This window comes from Lotus japonicus, chromosome 5, assembly GCF_012489685.1.
Source record: "Lotus japonicus ecotype B-129 chromosome 5, LjGifu_v1.2".
Classification (NCBI taxonomy): Eukaryota; Viridiplantae; Streptophyta; class Magnoliopsida; order Fabales; family Fabaceae; genus Lotus; species Lotus japonicus.
This window is the reverse complement of record NC_080045.1, coordinates 25,242,904-25,263,117: the sequence shown is the minus strand read 5'-3', so window position 1 is coordinate 25,263,117 and position 20,214 is coordinate 25,242,904. Positions and strand designations below refer to the sequence as shown.

Here is a 20,214-nt window from a genome sequence, read left to right as displayed (position 1 = left end):
AAAATTTATCCCTAAATAGCAACCCAAAGTCGAACACCACACCACACCACACAAAAACAAAGGCCTCAAAGCAAAGTGACAGTCGAACAAAATACAGGCAACGAAGAAGAGAGAATAGCGTTACTGTCGGAACTTACTTGGTAATCGAAGAAGAAAAGCCTTCTCCTAAAACCTGATCTTCTCGAACGAACACGACCACAGCCACGAGAGGAAGAAGAACTCGATTCTGCAGCTTCAGGAAATGGGGAAGAAGAAGGAGCTCCGGAGAGATGGAGGAGATGGAGGAGTATGAACCCTAATTTCTGAGTGTTAGATGAATTGGGAATTGGGGTAATTGGTTAGGGAATTAGGATTAGTTGGGGGGATTAAGAATGTTTAATTAGTTTTGGTTTATAATTATAATTAGGTTAATTATATGTTAATTATTGTATGTGTAAATTAATTTATTTTTTTTTTGCCATGTCAGCTTCATTTACACAGTCAGCACGCTACATCATCACTCGCCGGAGATTGGAGCTCAGGCGAGGACTGGCTCCATACAGTTTTAAAAGAGAGGGATTTAATCCACAAATTTTTCCGGTCAGGGACCTGGTTCAGACGGCGACACAAAGACAGTGACTAATATGAGGATTAAGCCTTTGAAGTTTGAGTAAACTAAATGACAAAAAACCCATATCTTTATTACTTTTAAACATAAAAGTGGGTTTAATTTTGTCAAAAAAAAGGTGTTAGTTGCTAACTTACTCCTTCACAAAATCAAGTGGGAGTAAGTTAACATTCCCCTTACCTAATTATTTTACTTTTGGTTTTGATATAACCACAAAATGTCTTTATTAACAAAATCATATTCGACTTAGTGAAGATATATATGGCTAATCAGTTTAATTTGCGCATAAAAGAAATCAGTTTAATTTTAACATTTCAAGAAACAATAAAGAACACACAAATATTTTCACTTTTTTATTGCATTATGACGAACCTCGATCTTAATATAATTAAATACATTCTTCAAGACTTTACTGAAATGCATATTTTATACTTATTCAATACAAAGAAAGGATCAACAGAAGCAAACAAGCAATAAAAAGAAAGGATCAACAGAAGCAAACAAGCATTTCAATTATACGTGTCATAACCTTCACACAGGAAATTGATAAGCACTTATCCTCAAACCAAGCCTATTTATTTCTTAGTATTGTTTTTTCTTGATCTGGATCTATTCCTTGAGAAGATTGGCATCAACATCTCTAGTGCACCTATTCTTAAAGTCCATCCAGCCATTTGGAGGTTCTTTATCGTCATGGAGCTTCTCATATTCAACAGTCCACTTAGCAACAGCATGACTATCATTGTTATCAATCACTTAAAGAATGAGGAAAAAGGTCTTATAGTGTTCACTGACATCTCCACCGAAAAGGTTCCACTTCGCTGTTTTGTTCTCCTCATCAATGGCTTCAACACGCTCCTCACATGTGTGTACCTGGCCATCTGCGGTTTCACAATATAAAATAAAATACAAATGGATCCATATCTTATGTAGCTGAATGCCTAAATATATAGTGTTCCATTTCCTGTTCTGCCATTGAAATTGTGTGATATAGTGATGATCACATATATAAGTGTCTTATTCATGCATGCATTTAATGAAAAAAAATTAATGTGAAGTTGTGAACCACACTTTTTTTTACTTGAATGTCATTTTACGATAATTTTATCACTTTCCGCATCAAAAATTGTGATAACAAGCCAATAATTTCATTAGTTATTGGATGAGTCGAAGTTATCATGTGGATCATCAAACCCGTTCAATTTCAAAAGTAGAAAGATTTAATTTGACCAATTAAAATTATAAGGACAAAACCATTCGTTTTTGAATCTATATAAAGACCAAAATGTTATTAAACCTTTTTAGTATTGTATAATATATTGAATGATTTATTAACATACAATATAATTAATAAGAAACTAAGCCAATTTTATATTCTTTACGCATGTAAAAAAAGAAAATTAATTTTTATATTACAATATAAAAGCATGATAATTTATTATAAGATGGAAATGAATAATAAAAAGATAAAATAACAATGAGTTATGTATATGTGGTATTTAATGTTATATTAGACATCTATTTGAACAAAATATATTTTATTAAATCTCTAATAGGATTTTTTTAATTATTACAGGTTCTAACAGGTTCAATTAATATCACGAGTTTTCAACGATTTTTAGTGGTTGCGTTGATATTGAGATTTACTCCTTCTTCTGTTACTATATATAAGTCACAAATAACTAATTATCTTAGATTAAGAAAAGTTGTTTGTAAGACCCAAGTTTTTAAGCTTATGCTAAGTGAATAAAATCTTATTCACGATTAGGGTTGATGTATTGTGAAGGGAAACCTGAACAAGAGTTTACCAAATGAAATAAATTTATGAAGGAGAAAGTTCAGGAAAAGTCAAAGGATTGCATCATGATCGATAAAAGTTATAGCACGATCGTTATACGCTTAAACCTAGGTCAGAAACCCTAGTATATAGCTAATTTTCACTTTTAGGCACGATGGGAGTTAATTCCAAAAATCTTCAGAGAAATGTTAGAACTTCTCTTTTTCCATATATCACAATCGTTTCGAGGCGAAACTCTAGGATCTACGAACGTCCGATTCCAATCATCGGAAGTTTGCCGAAACCGAATCCCTGGTATTTCAAAACCCTAGAATCAACCGACAATGAAGACTTTTTCTATTCAGAGCTTCAAATGAAGATTCCACACGCGAACACCCATTTCTCTTGATGATTTCAATCTTTCTTCAGAAGGAAGTTTTCCATTCCGACATTCGATGCAAAAAGCAACTTATCGGGTAAAATAGTTTTACACCGACTATGCATTAGTTGCCAAAAATACAAGGAGACATCTTTATAGTTTTGGAATTCTTTTGCCAAAACATATCTATTAATTCACGGAGTATGACGCCGGAAAAATCAGATTCGCGAAACTTTCATTTTCCCGCGAATTTCCATCTTCTATATATAGCAAACAAGTGAGAAAAAAACACAAAACTCCTCCATTTTCTCTCCAAGGCCGCGAGCTCCATAGAAGGAAGAGGAAGAAGAGCTTTTCTTCATTACTTGCTTGATCGTCGATCAATCAGTTGCTGCTTCAAGGTTTCGAGGTATAGTCGCTAATCCTTACCTCTGATCGCTTTTTCCATAGCTTTTCTGTAGACTTTTCTGAGCTGATAGTTTTGAGGTTTTTGCAAAACTATCCTGAATATTTCATTTCTGATTCTAAACCTCTTCCTTATGTGCCCAAGATCACTTCTGCCGGGTTAGATTTTCCGTTATGTCGCCGGAATTCCGCCGGAATCAATTTTAGCCTAAAATACCCATTTTTGGAGTTTTTGGAGTAAAGCTTCAACCTTTAGGCTGAAAACTATCGCCTTAGCTTAGTGCTAGTAGGATTAGTTGTCATAAACGTCGTTGGTGACGTCCCTGCAAAATTTGGTTTTTGGGATTTCAGTTTTGAAAATCCTAAGTTAAAAATCATGACCAAAATACCCCTGCGACAGTTTTTGATCCGATAATTTTTCCGAGTTCAGAATACCCTTAGTTACGGCTAATGATAGCATAGGAACCAAGTTTGATCGAAGAAAAATCGAGTCTCCTAATTGTGAAAAGTGGCCGAACCTATTAGGGGGGAGGAGGAAAATTCCTTTTTCGAAAACTTGTTCTTTCGCGCTAGATTATCGTACCTCGGAGTATGTACTACTTCGGGTGACCTTAGTAAGTATTGGTAGCTTAGTTTCCGATAGATTCTGATAGTATTTCTGTGGTTTTGCTCTAAAGGTGATTTTGAGGAATTTCCAGCGGAGCAAGGCTTTGATTGTGAAGGAGCTTTAGGAGATAACTCTGGAGAACCTACAGGTGAGGGCTTCTCACTGAATCTCTAGTTAATGCTTAGGGTCGATGCTTTCGACATTGTTTACTGTTTATGCACTTGTTTGTGTTTGATTGGAAAAACGTTTTCTGAGGCTTCGGCTGACAATGTAGATGATTCATCTACTGAATGTTTCTGAGACTGACTTACATGCTATGTGCTATGTGGGTAATCTAGGATGTGTGGTGCATGCTTTATATGCTAAATGCTAAGTGTTTATAATGAGATTTATTGATATATGACATGTTGTTGATTGTGATGATTTAAATATGCTTTGCACTGGAATCTGAGATTCTGAATGGTGAGAATAGCGGGCAGGTCATGCCGATTTTATTTTGAAAGTTTTGAGAAAGTTTGATAGGACGAACGAGGTTCGGGCCTAAATTTTGTTTAGTGGATCGAGACATTCTCTGGAAGCGACTTGGGATTGGGAGATCCTGAAAATGTATAAGACTTGCGATAAGACAAAATGGAATCTATTTTATAAAGAAAACTCATAAGACATTAAACAACCTCTAAATCTTTAATTAATGATAATAAACTCGAAAGGAAGGCGTGGAAGTCAAATCTTAGTTTTGGAAAACGAGAAGTGTCGTCGGATCCCAGTGTTTGAGAAAGTTGAGAGGCTTGAGTATGTAGATGTTGTTGTGCTGTTGGTGCAGCTGTCGTTATTGTGCTGTTGGAGCAGCTGTTGTTGTTATGCTGTTGGAGCAGCTATGTTGTTGGGCTATCCTGGGGATAAGTCCGGGAAACCGTTAGTTTCCGAGAGTGTGATACTCTGTGCTCGTTGAGCAGTTGCGACCATCGGATTGAGATGAGTCGGATGATTTGGAGATCATCGTGGGTTATGTGTCGTTGTGAAGAAGTGTCTTTTGTCGCAGAATCGACTTTACCTTAGGGTAAGCTTTTAGAGACTTTAATTTACCTAGAACACGTGGCGACGTGTCGAGTAAGATTCAGTATTAACACAGGACGTACTCTGGACCTCGTCGGTTTCCAAAATGGTCATAAGACCCGGAATGCCGTGTAAGAGCGTTTGTAGACGTCTCTTGTAGCAGACCGAAATGGCAGACCTACGGGTTTACTGCTGATCTGACTACCGCTGATGTTGGAGTAAAAGGCACGCAGGCCGAAATGGCTCCACCGTGGCTGGTGTTAGGGCTGATCCGTTGATGTCCATCCGTTCCGGATTGCATATTGGTTGACTGGGTTAACCTGCATATCATTTCATGCAACATGCATACTGACTTAGTTGTCGAATGTGATTGTTATTTGTTAATCCTATTTGGAACATGTTAAGTGTTTTTATTGTCATTTATGTTCGTTATGGAATATGTAACCCTAGGATGTTATCCCTAGCTATAAGCCTAAGTGGCTATTCTATTATCTGTATCTATCGATGTTATTATTTACATAATTCTTTGGAGTTGACCCTCGCGTCTTCTGTGTGTGCTTTGGCGGACAAACGCCCTTTGTCAGATGTCCACGGCGGACTAGATCATGATGGTTCACCCTTCGGGGGGAACTAGAGTTGAGATACTGGAACAGGAGCGCATCGCGGTAGCGAGAGGAGGACGGATGGTGTACTTAGACTAGGTCGTTCTGAATTCAGATTCGGACGACGATCATGCTAGCATGTAGGTTTTAGTGCTGGTGTGAGCTCCTCGAGATGGGATTAGTGTAGGAGTAGAGTCTTAGCTCTGAACATCATTTGTTTTCTTTGGGGACAGGGTAGTTTCCCACCTATAGCTTTTTGTGTGGTTTCTTTACAGGAATCACAGAGAGTTGGTTGGACTTAAGAGGTCTTATTTTCAGGCCATTGGGTCAGCTTATTCTCAGTTTTGAGGGATAGTGTTGCGGACACTTACCTTTATATTCGGTTTGTACATATTGTCTACGGGCGCTACTCTTCTATTACCCGTCACTGGAGGTTTACTCGTGACGTGGCTAGCTACTTACAGCGGGGGGCTGTTCTATATATTGTATATTAGTTCTGTTTATCGTTACTGTTGGGTTTTGTTTAATTCAGTTATGTCTTAGTTATTATCAAAAAAAAATATTCACGTTTTTCCGCATTAAGTTTACTTTTGGTTACTAAAGTGACGCCACCGAAATCGGGGTGTTACATTGTGGTATCAGAGCACGGTCGAGTCTTTGGGGAGTTGTTGGGGAATAGGTCTTCTGTGCTAGGTTGTGTGACTCTGCAAAGAGTGAAAATTGATTGTCTGCAAGCGATTTTTCGCTTAAAAATTGATTGAAGTTATTGCTTAATCATATTGTATAGTTATACTAGATGCTATCTTATGATGAGTACTAACTGTTTGTTTAACTTAACAGAACATGGTGAATACTAATCAGCTAGCTGAGATGATGGCCACTATGGCCCAAGCTGTGACGGCACAGGCGAATGATAATGCGATGAGGCGGGCTGCTGAAGAAGCACGTGAACAGCATCAGCGTCATAGGGAAGTAACTCTGGACCAGAACAAAGGCCTCAATGACTTTAGGAGGCAAAATCCACCAAAGTTCTCGGGTGGTACTGACCCAGACAAAGCGGATCTCTGGATCCAGGAAATCGAGAAGATTTTCGGCGTTCTGCAAACTGTTGAGGGTGCCAAGGTGGGCATGGCGACTTATCTTCTGCTAGGAGATGCTGAGTACTGGTGGAAGGGCACCAGGGGAATCATGGAAGCCAACCATGAAGAGATTAACTGGAACTCGTTCCGGACCGCATTCGTGGAAAAGTATTTTCCAACAAGTGCTCGGGATGAGAGGGAGGCACAGTTTCTGACACTCCGTCAGGGAGGTATGTCTGTACCGGAATTTGCTTCGAAGCTGGAATCCTTGGCGAAGCATTTCCAATTCTTTCATGACCACGTGAACGAGTGCTACATGTGCAAGCGCTTCGTTAATGGACTGAGGCCGGATATTGAGGACTCAGTGAGGCCACTGGGAATCATGCGATTCCAATCCTTGGTTGAGAAAGCCACGGAGGTGGAACTGATGAAGAACCAGAGGCTAAACCGGGCTGGAACTGGAGGGCCGATGAGGTCGGACTCTCAGAATTTTCAGAATAGAGGGAGGTTTCAAAACAGGAAGCCGTATCAGCGTCCTGCTGGTAGAGGGTTTACTTCAGGATCTTACAGGCCCATGGTGGGTGCTGCTGGTGGTTCTGGAGATCAGACTCAGAACAGGGAACTGACTTGCTTCAAGTGTGGGAAGCCGGGGCATTATGCTCGTGCTTGTCCCGACACGAGACCCCAATGCTTCAATTGTAACAAGATGGGGCACACTGCCGATCAGTGCAGAGCACCCAAGGCTGAACCAACTGTCAACACTGCTCGTGGTAAGCGTTCTGCTGCTAAAGCAAGAGTTTACACCATGGACGGTGAGAGAGCTGAGGGGTTTGTCAGAGGAGAGCGCAAGAATGATGGTAACTTTCTAACCATTCTTCCTCATTTCAGTATAATATATTCCATTACTCTCGTAGCGTGTGCAAACACACCTAACTTACTTACACTGTCTAAGCTTTGACCTTATAGTTATTACGCCTATTAATACCTTATTTGATCGTAGCTCGTATTTTAGCTATAGAAGTTATACGAGGTTTAGAATGACACGCTAAGCCTAGAAAGTAGTCTTGCAGCGATGCGTTTAACAAGAAGCGAGAAGCTAAAGAATGAATCTTAGAGAGATTCTGTATGGATAGTATACGTATGATGTCGAGAGTGTATAGTTCCGTAGCGGCATCATTGAGGATTTAATATCAAGGTAGTGGACTTTGATAGTGGGATGTATAAGATGAATTTGAATTGGTCGAGGATTAGTCGTACTTGGGAGGAAAGTTCGTGTTAAGTAATTGATTTTCCTTGGGAAGGAGTCGTCGTTATAAGAAATGAATATTCATTTAAGAAGTATTGAAGAATTAAAGGATATTAGAGGTCCAAACTTAGTGAAGGTTTAGATTTTAAGTCAATCGATTTGACCACGAACGCATGAGACATGAAGTCTTGTCAAGTTTTGATCGAGAGACTAAGTATTGGAATGATTGGAGGATGGTCAAATTACAGAAAGGGAAGTGTTCGTATCAAGATGAATACTTGAGGTATAGTTATGATTGGATCTTCTACAGGATAATTCTCGATTTATGCGAAGTGTTAGGGATTTCAGTAAGTTTAAATTGGTTTGAGTGAGGAAGGTTTTGAGGACGAAGACAACAATAATGGATTGTTAGATAGTAAGAGGATGATTAGCTTATGAGTGGTTGATGAATTTATGATTAAGGGGATGAGTCTGGTCATGCACGAGGTATTAAGACTCAAGTCGAGTTTTAATTGGATTGGTGACTAAGGAGAAGATCAAAGAATAATATCCGGAGCTTTTACTGAACCCTAAGTGTCGAGGACGAAACTTTCTTTTTGGAGGGTGGTAATGTAAGACCCAAGTTTTTAAGCTTATGCTAAGTGAATAAAATCTTATTCACGATTAGGGTTGATGTATTGTGAAGGGAAACCTGAACAAGAGTTTACCAAATGAAATAAATTTATGAAGGAGAAAGTTCAGGAAAAGTCAAAGGATTGCATCATGATCGATAAAAGTTATAGCACGATCGTTATACGCTTAAACCTAGGTCAGAAACCCTAGTATATAGCTAATTTTCACTTTTAGGCACGATGGGAGTTAATTCCAAAAATCTTCAGAGAAATGTTAGAACTTCTCTTTTTCCATATATCACAATCGTTTCGAGGCGAAACTCTAGGATCTACGAACGTCCGATTCCAATCATCGGAAGTTTGCCGAAACCGAATCCCTGGTATTTCAAAACCCTAGAATCAACCGACAATGAAGACTTTTTCTATTCAGAGCTTCAAATGAAGATTCCACACGCGTACACCCATTTCTCTTGATGATTTCAATCTTTCTTCAGAAGGAAGTTTTCCATTCCGACATTCGATGCAAAAAGCAACTTATCGGGTAAAATAGTTTTACACCGACTATGCATTAGTTGCCAAAAATACAAGGAGACATCTTTATAGTTTTGGAATTCTTTTGCCAAAACATATCTATTAATTCACGGAGTATGACGCCGGAAAAATCAGATTCGCGAAACTTTCATTTTCCCGCGAATTTCCATCTTCTATATATAGCAAACAAGTGAGAAAAAAACACAAAACTCCTCCATTTTCTCTCCAAGGCCGCGAGCTCCATAGAAGGAAGAGGAAGAAGAGCTTTTCTTCATTACTTGCTTGATCGTCGATCAATCAGTTGCTGCTTCAAGGTTTCGAGGTATAGTCGCTAATCCTTACCTCTAATCGCTTTTTCCATAGCTTTTCTGTAGACTTTTCTGAGCTGATAGTTTTGAGGTTTTTGCAAAACTATCCTGAATATTTCATTTCTGATTCTAAACCTCTTCCTTATGTGCCCAAGATCACTTCTGCCGGGTTAGATTTTCCGTTATGTCGCCGGAATTCCGCCGGAATCAATTTTAGCCTAAAATACCCATTTTTGGAGTTTTTGGAGTAAAGCTTCAACCTTTAGGCTGAAAACTATCGCCTTAGCTTAGTGCTAGTAGGATTAGTTGTCATAAACGTCGTTGGTGACGTCCCTGCAAAATTTGGTTTTTGGGATTTCAGTTTTGAAAATCCTAAGTTAAAAATCATGACCAAAATACCCCTGCGACAGTTTTTGATCCGATAATTTTTCCGAGTTCAGAATACCCTTAGTTACGGCTAATGATAGCATAGGAACCAAGTTTGATCGAAGAAAAATCGAGTCTCCTAATTGTGAAAAGTGGCCGAACCTATTAGGGGGGAGGAGGAAAATTCCTTTTTCGAAAACTTGTTCTTTCGCGCTAGATTATCGTACCTCGGAGTATGTACTACTTCGGGTGACCTTAGTAAGTATTGGTAGCTTAGTTTCCGATAGATTCTGATAGTATTTCTGTGGTTTTGCTCTAAAGGTGATTTTGAGGAATTTCCAGCGGAGCAAGGCTTTGATTGTGAAGGAGCTTTAGGAGATAACTCTGGAGAACCTACAGGTGAGGGCTTCTCACTGAATCTCTAGTTAATGCTTAGGGTCGATGCTTTCGACATTGTTTACTGTTTATGCACTTGTTTGTGTTTGATTGGAAAAACGTTTTCTGAGGCTTCGGCTGACAATGTAGATGATTCATCTACTGAATGTTTTTGAGACTGACTTACATGCTATGTGCTATGTGGGTAATCTAGGATGTGTGGTGCATGCTTTATATGCTAAATGTTAAGTGTTTATAATGAGATTTATTGATATATGACATGTTGTTGATTGTGATGATTTAAATATGCTTTGCACTGGAATCTGAGATTCTGAATGGTGAGAATAGCGGGCAGGTCATGCCGATTTTATTTTGAGAGTTTTGAGAAAGTTTGATAGGACGAACGAGGTTCGGGCCTAAATTTTGTTTAGTGGATCGAGACATTCTCTGGAAGCGACTTGGGATTGGGAGATCCTGAAAATGTATAAGACTTGCGATAAGACAAAATGGAATCTATTTTATAAAGAAAACTCATAAGACATTAAACAACCTCTAAATCTTTAATTAATGATAATAAACTCGAAAGGAAGGCGTGGAAGTCAAATCTTAGTTTTGGAAAACGAGAAGTGTCGTCGGATCCCAGTGTTTGAGAAAGTTGAGAGGCTTGAGTATGTAGATGTTGTTGTGCTGTTGGTGCAGCTGTCGTTATTGTGCTGTTGGAGCAGCTGTTGTTGTTATGCTGTTGGAGCAGCTATGTTGTTGGGCTATCCTGGGGATAAGTCCGGGAAACCGTTAGTTTCCGAGAGTGTGATACTCTGTGCTCGTTGAGCAGTTGCGACCATCGGATTGAGATGAGTCGGATGATTTGGAGATCATCGTGGGTTATGTGTCGTTGTGAAGAAGTGTCTTTTGTCGCAGAATCGACTTTACCTTAGGGTAAGCTTTTAGAGACTTTAATTTACCTAGAACACGTGGCGACGTGTCGAGTAAGATTCAGTATTAACACAGGACGTACTCTGGACCTCGTCGGTTTCCAAAATGGTCATAAGACCCGGAATGCCGTGTAAGAGCGTTTGTAGACGTCTCTTGTAGCAGACCGAAATGGCAGACCTACGGGTTTACTGCTGATCTGACTACCGCTGATGTTGGAGTAAAAGGCACGCAGGCCGAAATGGCTCCACCGTGGCTGGTGTTAGGGCTGATCCGTTGATGTCCATCCGTTCCGGATTGCATATTGGTTGACTGGGTTAACCTGCATATCATTTCATGCAACATGCATACTGACTTAGTTGTCGAATGTGATTGTTATTTGTTAATCCTATTTGGAACATGTTAAGTGTTTTTATTGTCATTTATGTTCGTTATGGAATATGTAACCCTAGGATGTTATCCCTAGCTATAAGCCTAAGTGGCTATTCTATTATCTGTATCTATCGATGTTATTATTTACATAATTCTTTGGAGTTGACCCTCGCGTCTTCTGTGTGTGCTTTGGCGGACAAACGCCCTTTGTCAGATGTCCACGGCGGACTAGATCATGATGGTTCACCCTTCGGGGGGAACTAGAGTTGAGATACTGGAACAGGAGCGCATCGCGGTAGCGAGAGGAGGACGGATGGTGTACTTAGACTAGGTCGTTCTGAATTCAGATTCGGACGACGATCATGCTAGCATGTAGGTTTTAGTGCTGGTGTGAGCTCCTCGAGATGGGATTAGTGTAGGAGTAGAGTCTTAGCTCTGAACATCATTTGTTTTCTTTGGGGACAGGGTAGTTTCCCACCTATAGCTTTTTGTGTGGTTTCTTTACAGGAATCACAGAGAGTTGGTTGGACTTAAGAGGTCTTATTTTCAGGCCATTGGGTCAGCTTATTCTCAGTTTTGAGGGATAGTGTTGCGGACACTTACCTTTATATTCGGTTTGTACATATTGTCTACGGGCGCTACTCTTCTATTACCCGTCACTGGAGGTTTACTCGTGACGTGGCTAGCTACTTACAGCGGGGGGGCTGTTCTATATATTGTATATTAGTTCTGTTTATCGTTACTGTTGGGTTTTGTTTAATTCAGTTATGTCTTAGTTATTATCAAAAAAAAATATTCACGTTTTTCCGCATTAAGTTTACTTTTGGTTACTAAAGTGACGCCACCGAAATCGGGGTGTTACATTGTGGTATCAGAGCACGGTCGAGTCTTTGGGGAGTTGTTGGGGAATAGGTCTTCTGTGCTAGGTTGTGTGACTCTGCAAAGAGTGAAAATTGATTGTCTGCAAGCGATTTTTCGCTTAAAAATTGATTGAAGTTATTGCTTAATCATATTGTATAGTTATACTAGATGCTATCTTATGATGAGTACTAACTGTTTGTTTAACTTAACAGAACATGGTGAATACTAATCAGCTAGCTGAGATGATGGCCACTATGGCCCAAGCTGTGACGGCACAGGCGAATGATAATGCGATGAGGCGGGCTGCTGAAGAAGCACGTGAACAGCATCAGCGTCATAGGGAAGTAACTCTGGACCAGAACAAAGGCCTCAATGACTTTAGGAGGCAAAATCCACCAAAGTTCTCGGGTGGTACTGACCCAGACAAAGCGGATCTCTGGATCCAGGAAATCGAGAAGATTTTCGGCGTTCTGCAAACTGTTGAGGGTGCCAAGGTGGGCATGGCGACTTATCTTCTGCTAGGAGATGCTGAGTACTGGTGGAAGGGCACCAGGGGAATCATGGAAGCCAACCATGAAGAGATTAACTGGAACTCGTTCCGGACCGCATTCGTGGAAAAGTATTTTCCAACAAGTGCTCGGGATGAGAGGGAGGCACAGTTTCTGACACTCCGTCAGGGAGGTATGTCTGTACCGGAATTTGCTTCGAAGCTGGAATCCTTGGCGAAGCATTTCCAATTCTTTCATGACCACGTGAACGAGTGCTACATGTGCAAGCGCTTCGTTAATGGACTGAGGCCGGATATTGAGGACTCAGTGAGGCCACTGGGAATCATGCGATTCCAATCCTTGGTTGAGAAAGCCACGGAGGTGGAACTGATGAAGAACCAGAGGCTAAACCGGGCTGGAACTGGAGGGCCGATGAGGTCGGACTCTCAGAATTTTCAGAATAGAGGGAGGTTTCAAAACAGGAAGCCGTATCAGCGTCCTGCTGGTAGAGGGTTTACTTCAGGATCTTACAGGCCCATGGTGGGTGCTGCTGGTGGTTCTGGAGATCAGACTCAGAACAGGGAACTGACTTGCTTCAAGTGTGGGAAGCCGGGGCATTATGCTCGTGCTTGTCCCGACACGAGACCCCAATGCTTCAATTGTAACAAGATGGGGCACACTGCCGATCAGTGCAGAGCACCCAAGGCTGAACCAACTGTCAACACTGCTCGTGGTAAGCGTTCTGCTGCTAAAGCAAGAGTTTACACCATGGACGGTGAGAGAGCTGAGGGGTTTGTCAGAGGAGAGCGCAAGAATGATGGTAACTTTCTAACCATTCTTCCTCATTTCAGTATAATATATTCCATTACTCTCGTAGCGTGTGCAAACACACCTAACTTACTTACACTGTCTAAGCTTTGACCTTATAGTTATTACGCCTATTAATACCTTATTTGATCGTAGCTCGTATTTTAGCTATAGAAGTTATACGAGGTTTAGAATGACACGCTAAGCCTAGAAAGTAGTCTTGCAGCGATGCGTTTAACAAGAAGCGAGAAGCTAAAGAATGAATCTTAGAGAGATTCTGTATGGATAGTATACGTATGATGTCGAGAGTGTATAGTTCCGTAGCGGCATCATTGAGGATTTAATATCAAGGTAGTGGACTTTGATAGTGGGATGTATAAGATGAATTTGAATTGGTCGAGGATTAGTCGTACTTGGGAGGAAAGTTCGTGTTAAGTAATTGATTTTCCTTGGGAAGGAGTCGTCGTTATAAGAAATGAATATTCATTTAAGAAGTATTGAAGAATTAAAGGATATTAGAGGTCCAAACTTAGTGAAGGTTTAGATTTTAAGTCAATCGATTTGACCACGAACGCATGAGACATGAAGTCTTGTCAAGTTTTGATCGAGAGACTAAGTATTGGAATGATTGGAGGATGGTCAAATTACAGAAAGGGAAGTGTTCGTATCAAGATGAATACTTGAGGTATAGTTATGATTGGATCTTCTACAGGATAATTCTCGATTTATGCGAAGTGTTAGGGATTTCAGTAAGTTTAAATTGGTTTGAGTGAGGAAGGTTTTGAGGACGAAGACAACAATAATGGATTGTTAGATAGTAAGAGGATGATTAGCTTATGAGTGGTTGATGAATTTATGATTAAGGGGATGAGTCTGGTCATGCACGAGGTATTAAGACTCAAGTCGAGTTTTAATTGGATTGGTGACTAAGGAGAAGATCAAAGAATAATATCCGGAGCTTTTACTGAACCCTAAGTTTCGAGGACGAAAATTTCTTTTTGGAGGGTGGTAATGTAAGACCCAAGTTTTTAAGCTTATGCTAAGTGAATAAAATCTTATTCACGATTAGGGTTGATGTATTGTGAAGGGAAACCTGAACAAGAGTTTACCAAATGAAATAAATTTATGAAGGAGAAAGTTCAGGAAAAGTCAAAGGATTGCATCATGATCGATAAAAGTTATAGCACGATCGTTATACGCTTAAACCTAGGTCAGAAACCCTAGTATATAGCTAATTTTCACTTTTAGGCACGATGGGAGTTAATTCCAAAAATCTTCAGAGAAATGTTAGAACTTCTCTTTTTCCATATATCACAATCGTTTCGAGGCGAAACTCTAGGATCTACGAACGTCCGATTCCAATCATCGGAAGTTTGCCGAAACCGAATCCCTGGTATTTCAAAACCCTAGAATCAACCGACAATGAAGACTTTTTCTATTCAGAGCTTCAAATGAAGATTCCACACGCGTACACCCATTTCTCTTGATGATTTCAATCTTTCTTCAGAAGGAAGTTTTCCATTCCGACATTCGATGCAAAAAGCAACTTATCGGGTAAAATAGTTTTACACCGACTATGCATTAGTTGCCAAAAATACAAGGAGACATCTTTATAGTTTTGGAATTCTTTTGCCAAAACATATCTATTAATTCACGGAGTATGACGCCGGAAAAATCAGATTCGCGAAACTTTCATTTTCCCGCGAATTTCCATCTTCTATATATAGCAAACAAGTGAGAAAAAAACACAAAACTCCTCCATTTTCTCTCCAAGGCCGCGAGCTCCATAGAAGGAAGAGGAAGAAGAGCTTTTCTTCATTACTTGCTTGATCGTCGATCAATCAGTTGCTGCTTCAAGGTTTCGAGGTATAGTCGCTAATCCTTACCTCTGATCGCTTTTTCCATAGCTTTTCTGTAGACTTTTCTGAGCTGATAGTTTTGAGGTTTTTGCAAAACTATCCTGAATATTTCATTTCTGATTCTAAACCTCTTCCTTATGTGCCCAAGATCACTTCTGCCGGGTTAGATTTTCCGTTATGTCGCCGGAATTCCGCCGGAATCAATTTTAGCCTAAAATACCCATTTTTGGAGTTTTTGGAGTAAAGCTTCAACCTTTAGGCTGAAAACTATCGCCTTAGCTTAGTGCTAGTAGGATTAGTTGTCATAAACGTCGTTGGTGACGTCCCTGCAAAATTTGGTTTTTGGGATTTCAGTTTTGAAAATCCTAAGTTAAAAATCATGACCAAAATACCCCTGCGACAGTTTTTGATCCGATAATTTTTCCGAGTTCAGAATACCCTTAGTTACGGCTAATGATAGCATAGGAACCAAGTTTGATCGAAGAAAAATCGAGTCTCCTAATTGTGAAAAGTGGCCGAACCTATTAGGGGGGAGGAGGAAAATTCCTTTTTCGAAAACTTGTTCTTTCGCGCTAGATTATCGTACCTCGGAGTATGTACTACTTCGGGTGACCTTAGTAAGTATTGGTAGCTTAGTTTCCGATAGATTCTGATAGTATTTCTGTGGTTTTGCTCTAAAGGTGATTTTGAGGAATTTCCAGCGGAGCAAGGCTTTGATTGTGAAGGAGCTTTAGGAGATAACTCTGGAGAACCTACAGGTGAGGGCTTCTCACTGAATCTCTAGTTAATGCTTAGGGTCGATGCTTTCGACATTGTTTACTGTTTATGCACTTGTTTGTGTTTGATTGGAAAAACGTTTTCTGAGGCTTCGGCTGACAATGTAGATGATTCATCTACTGAATGTTTTTGAGACTGACTTACATGCTATGTGCTATGTGGGTAATCTAGGATGTGTGGTGCATGCTTTATATGCTAAATGCTAAGTGTTTATAATGAGATTTATTGATATATGACATGTTGTTGATTGTGATGATTTAAATATGCTTTGCACTGGAATCTGAGATTCTGAATGGTGAGAATAGCGGGCAGGTCATGCCGATTTTATTTTGAGAGTTTTGAGAAAGTTTGATAGGACGAACGAGGTTCGGGCCTAAATTTTGTTTAGTGGATCGAGACATTCTCTGGAAGCGACTTGGGATTGGGAGATCCTGAAAATGTATAAGACTTGCGATAAGACAAAATGGAATCTATTTTATAAAGAAAACTCATAAGACATTAAACAACCTCTAAATCTTTAATTAATGATAATAAACTCGAAAGGAAGGCGTGGAAGTCAAATCTTAGTTTTGGAAAACGAGAAGTGTCGTCGGATCCCAGTGTTTGAGAAAGTTGAGAGGCTTGAGTATGTAGATGTTGTTGTGCTGTTGGTGCAGCTGTCGTTATTGTGCTGTTGGAGCAGCTGTTGTTGTTATGCTGTTGGAGCAGCTATGTTGTTGGGCTATCCTGGGGATAAGTCCGGGAAACCGTTAGTTTCCGAGAGTGTGATACTCTGTGCTCGTTGAGCAGTTGCGACCATCGGATTGAGATGAGTCGGATGATTTGGAGATCATCGTGGGTTATGTGTCGTTGTGAAGAAGTGTCTTTTGTCGCAGAATCGACTTTACCTTAGGGTAAGCTTTTAGAGACTTTAATTTACCTAGAACACGTGGCGACGTGTCGAGTAAGATTCGGTATTAACACAGGACGTACTCTGGACCTCGTCGGTTTCCAAAATGGTCATAAGACCCGGAATGCCGTGTAAGAGCGTTTGTAGACGTCTCTTGTAGCAGACCGAAATGGCAGACCTACGGGTTTACTGCTGATCTGACTACCGCTGATGTTGGAGTAAAAGGCACGCGGGCCGAAATGGCTCCACCGTGGCTGGTGTTAGGGCTGATCCGTTGATGTCCATCCGTTCCGGATTGCATATTGGTTGACTAGGTTAACCTGCATATCATTTCATGCAACATGCATACTGACCTAGTTGTCGAATGTGATTGTTATTTGTTAATCCTATTTGGAACATGTTAAGTGTTTTTATTGTCATTTATGTTCGTTATGGAATATGTAACCCTAGGATGTTATCCCTAGCTATAAGCCTAAGTAGCTATTCTATTATCTGTATCTATCGATGTTATTATTTACATAATTCTTTGGAGTTGACCCTCGCGTCTTCTGTGTGTGCTTTGGCGGACAAACACCCTTTGTCAGATGTCCACGGCGGACTAGATCATGATGGTTCACCCTTCGGGGGGAACTAGAGTTGAGATACTGGAACAGGAGCGCATCGCGGTAGCGAGAGGAGGACGGATGGTGTACTTAGACTAGGTCGTTCTGAATTCAGATTCGGACGACGATCATGCTAGCATGTAGGTTTTAGTGCTGGTGTGAGCTCCTCGAGATGGGATTAGTGTAGGAGTAGAGTCTTAGCTCTGAACATCATTTGTTTTCTTTGGGGACAGGGTAGTTTCCCACCTATAGCTTTTTGTGTGGTTTCTTTACAGGAATCACAGAGAGTTGGTTGGACTTAGGAGGTCTTATTTTCAGGCCATTGGGTCAGCTTATTCTCAGTTTTGAGGAATAGTGTTGCAGACACTTACCTTTATATTCGGTTTGTACATATTGTCTACGAGCGCTACTCTTCTATTACCCGTCACTGGAGGTTTACTCGTGACGTGGCTAGCTACTTACAGCGGGGGGGCTGTTCTATATATTGTATATTAGTTCTGTTTATCGTTACTGTTGGGTTTTGTTTAATTCAGTTATGTCTTAGTTATTATCAAAAAAAATATTCACGTTTTTCCGCATTAAGTTTACTTTTGGTTACTAAAGTGACGCCACCGAAATCGGGTGTTACATTGTTACTAATAATAAATTTGTAAAGGAAATGCTTAACTTTCCTGGTTTACCTTTATTTATATTTCTATGATTTTCTCTCTCCAAATATTCCAAAAGTTCATCATCTGTTTCATATTAAATATGAGGGTGTACTTGAAAAAAAAAATTAATGCTTCCTAGATATAAGAAAGTGACTTATATGTAGGAACAAATTTTTTTTAAAAATAACGGAGGAAGTACTAGTTTTTCCCTCTAATTAAATGAATCAGAAACTTGACCGGATCCCAATTTAATTATTCGGATTAGCACGTCCAGCTAATTTTCTTAATTATGGCATAAACATAATTCATAAGTGAAATGATTTTTTAACGATTGAATTGTTCATTTTTTTTTTTGAAAAGCACGATTGAATTGTTCACACTTTAGAAAAAATAGTTCATAAAGGACATATTTTCGTTTGCATATATACAGATAAATTGAGTTATAAAACATATTGAATTACCTATAACATAAGTCCAGTGTTTAAGTGAGGAACCAACTTCATGCTAGTCATCGCCTTCCTTAAGCTTGGTCTGATGCACTCTCTCGCAGTGGGTTTGAACATCGTGAAGCTGCTTTGTGAAGAGGTTGTAGAACTTGTCAGCTGGGGATTTGATCCCAATTTCAGTACTAAGCTTACCAGCAAGTACCATGACTGTTGATGAAGAACGAAATCAAAGCAAAAGTAATAGCTAGAAGGAAGGAACACTAGTGGAACTAGAAAGGGATGAGTGAGGAAGGGTGTGCACTATATATGCCGCCTTATATAGAAAAAGGAAATGTAGAGATGGACACCCTTTTAACTAAGAGTCTATTTTGTGGCAAAAATCTAGGGTTAAGTGGATTACGGGTGGGGATAGTAATTCAAAATACTTTCATGCTGTAATTAATAAAAGAAGGAGATCAAGTGCAATTAATGCGTTATATATGGGGGGTGAATGGGTTGAAGACCCAACAAGAGTTAAAAATGAGGTTAGAGTGTTCTTTGAGAAAAAATTTAATGAGGTGCCTTGGGGTAGACCAAAACTTGATGGGTTAGATTTCAAAACCTTGAGCGAGGGAGCAAGGGCCTCCTTGAATAGGAAATTTGAGGTGGAGGAGATTAGAAGGGCCGTTTGGGAGTGTGATGGTAGTAAATGCCATGGCCCGGATGGATTTAATTTTAATTCATCAAAGCCAATTGGCATATAATGAAAGATGACATATGTAGGCTCATGCATGAATTTTGGGAAAATGCAAAGCTTGCTAAGGGGTGCAATCCATCCTTTGTAACGCTGATCCCAAAAGTAGAGGCCCCAAGAGGGCTAGGAGATTATAGACCTATTTCCCTTATTGGATGTTTATATAAGATCATTGCAAAAACTTTAGCGGCAAGAATTAAGGAAGTAATAGGACCAGTTATTGAGGAGAATCAGTTTGCATTTGTAGGGGAAGGAATATGCTAGATGGGGTAGTCATCGCTAATGAGGTGGTGGAGGATGCTAGACAATCTAATAGGCCTTGTTGTGTGTTTAAAATCGACTTTGAAAAGGCTTACGATTCAGTGAATAGAGATTTCTTGTATTACATGTTAGATAGATTGGGTTTTGGGGATAAATGGGTTACATGGATAAAAAGTTGTGTGGAGTCTGGCTCAGTGTCCGTTTTGGTCAATGATTGCCCATCCGAAGAGTTCAAGATGGGCAGGGGCATAAGACAAGGTGACCCCCTTGCTCCGTTTCTCTTTTTGATAGTTGTTGAAGGTTTGGGGGGTCTCATGAAGAGGGCTACAGATCTGAATCTGTTTGAGGGGTACAAAGTGGGGAAGAATCGAGTAGAAATTTCGCATTTACAGTTTGCGGACGATACCTTAATCATTGGGAACATGACAGCAGCAAATATTGGTGTAATCAAAGGAATTCTGAGATGGTTTGAGCTAATTTCTGGACTTAAAGTCAACTTTTGCAAAAGCAAATTGGCGGCAATAGCAACTTGTGAGGTGGATTTGAGAAGGTATGCTGGTATGTTGAATTGTAGAACCATGGATATCCCG

The 20,214-nt window shown here is 39.9% G+C and overlaps 1 pseudogene; it reads right to left on the bottom strand.

Moving 5' to 3' along the window:
• Positions 1 to 1,216: 1,216 nt before the first annotated feature.
• Positions 1,217 to 18,838, bottom strand: LOC130720168 (MLP-like protein 34; annotated as a pseudogene).
• Between the last annotated feature and the right edge of the window lie 1,376 nt (positions 18,839 to 20,214).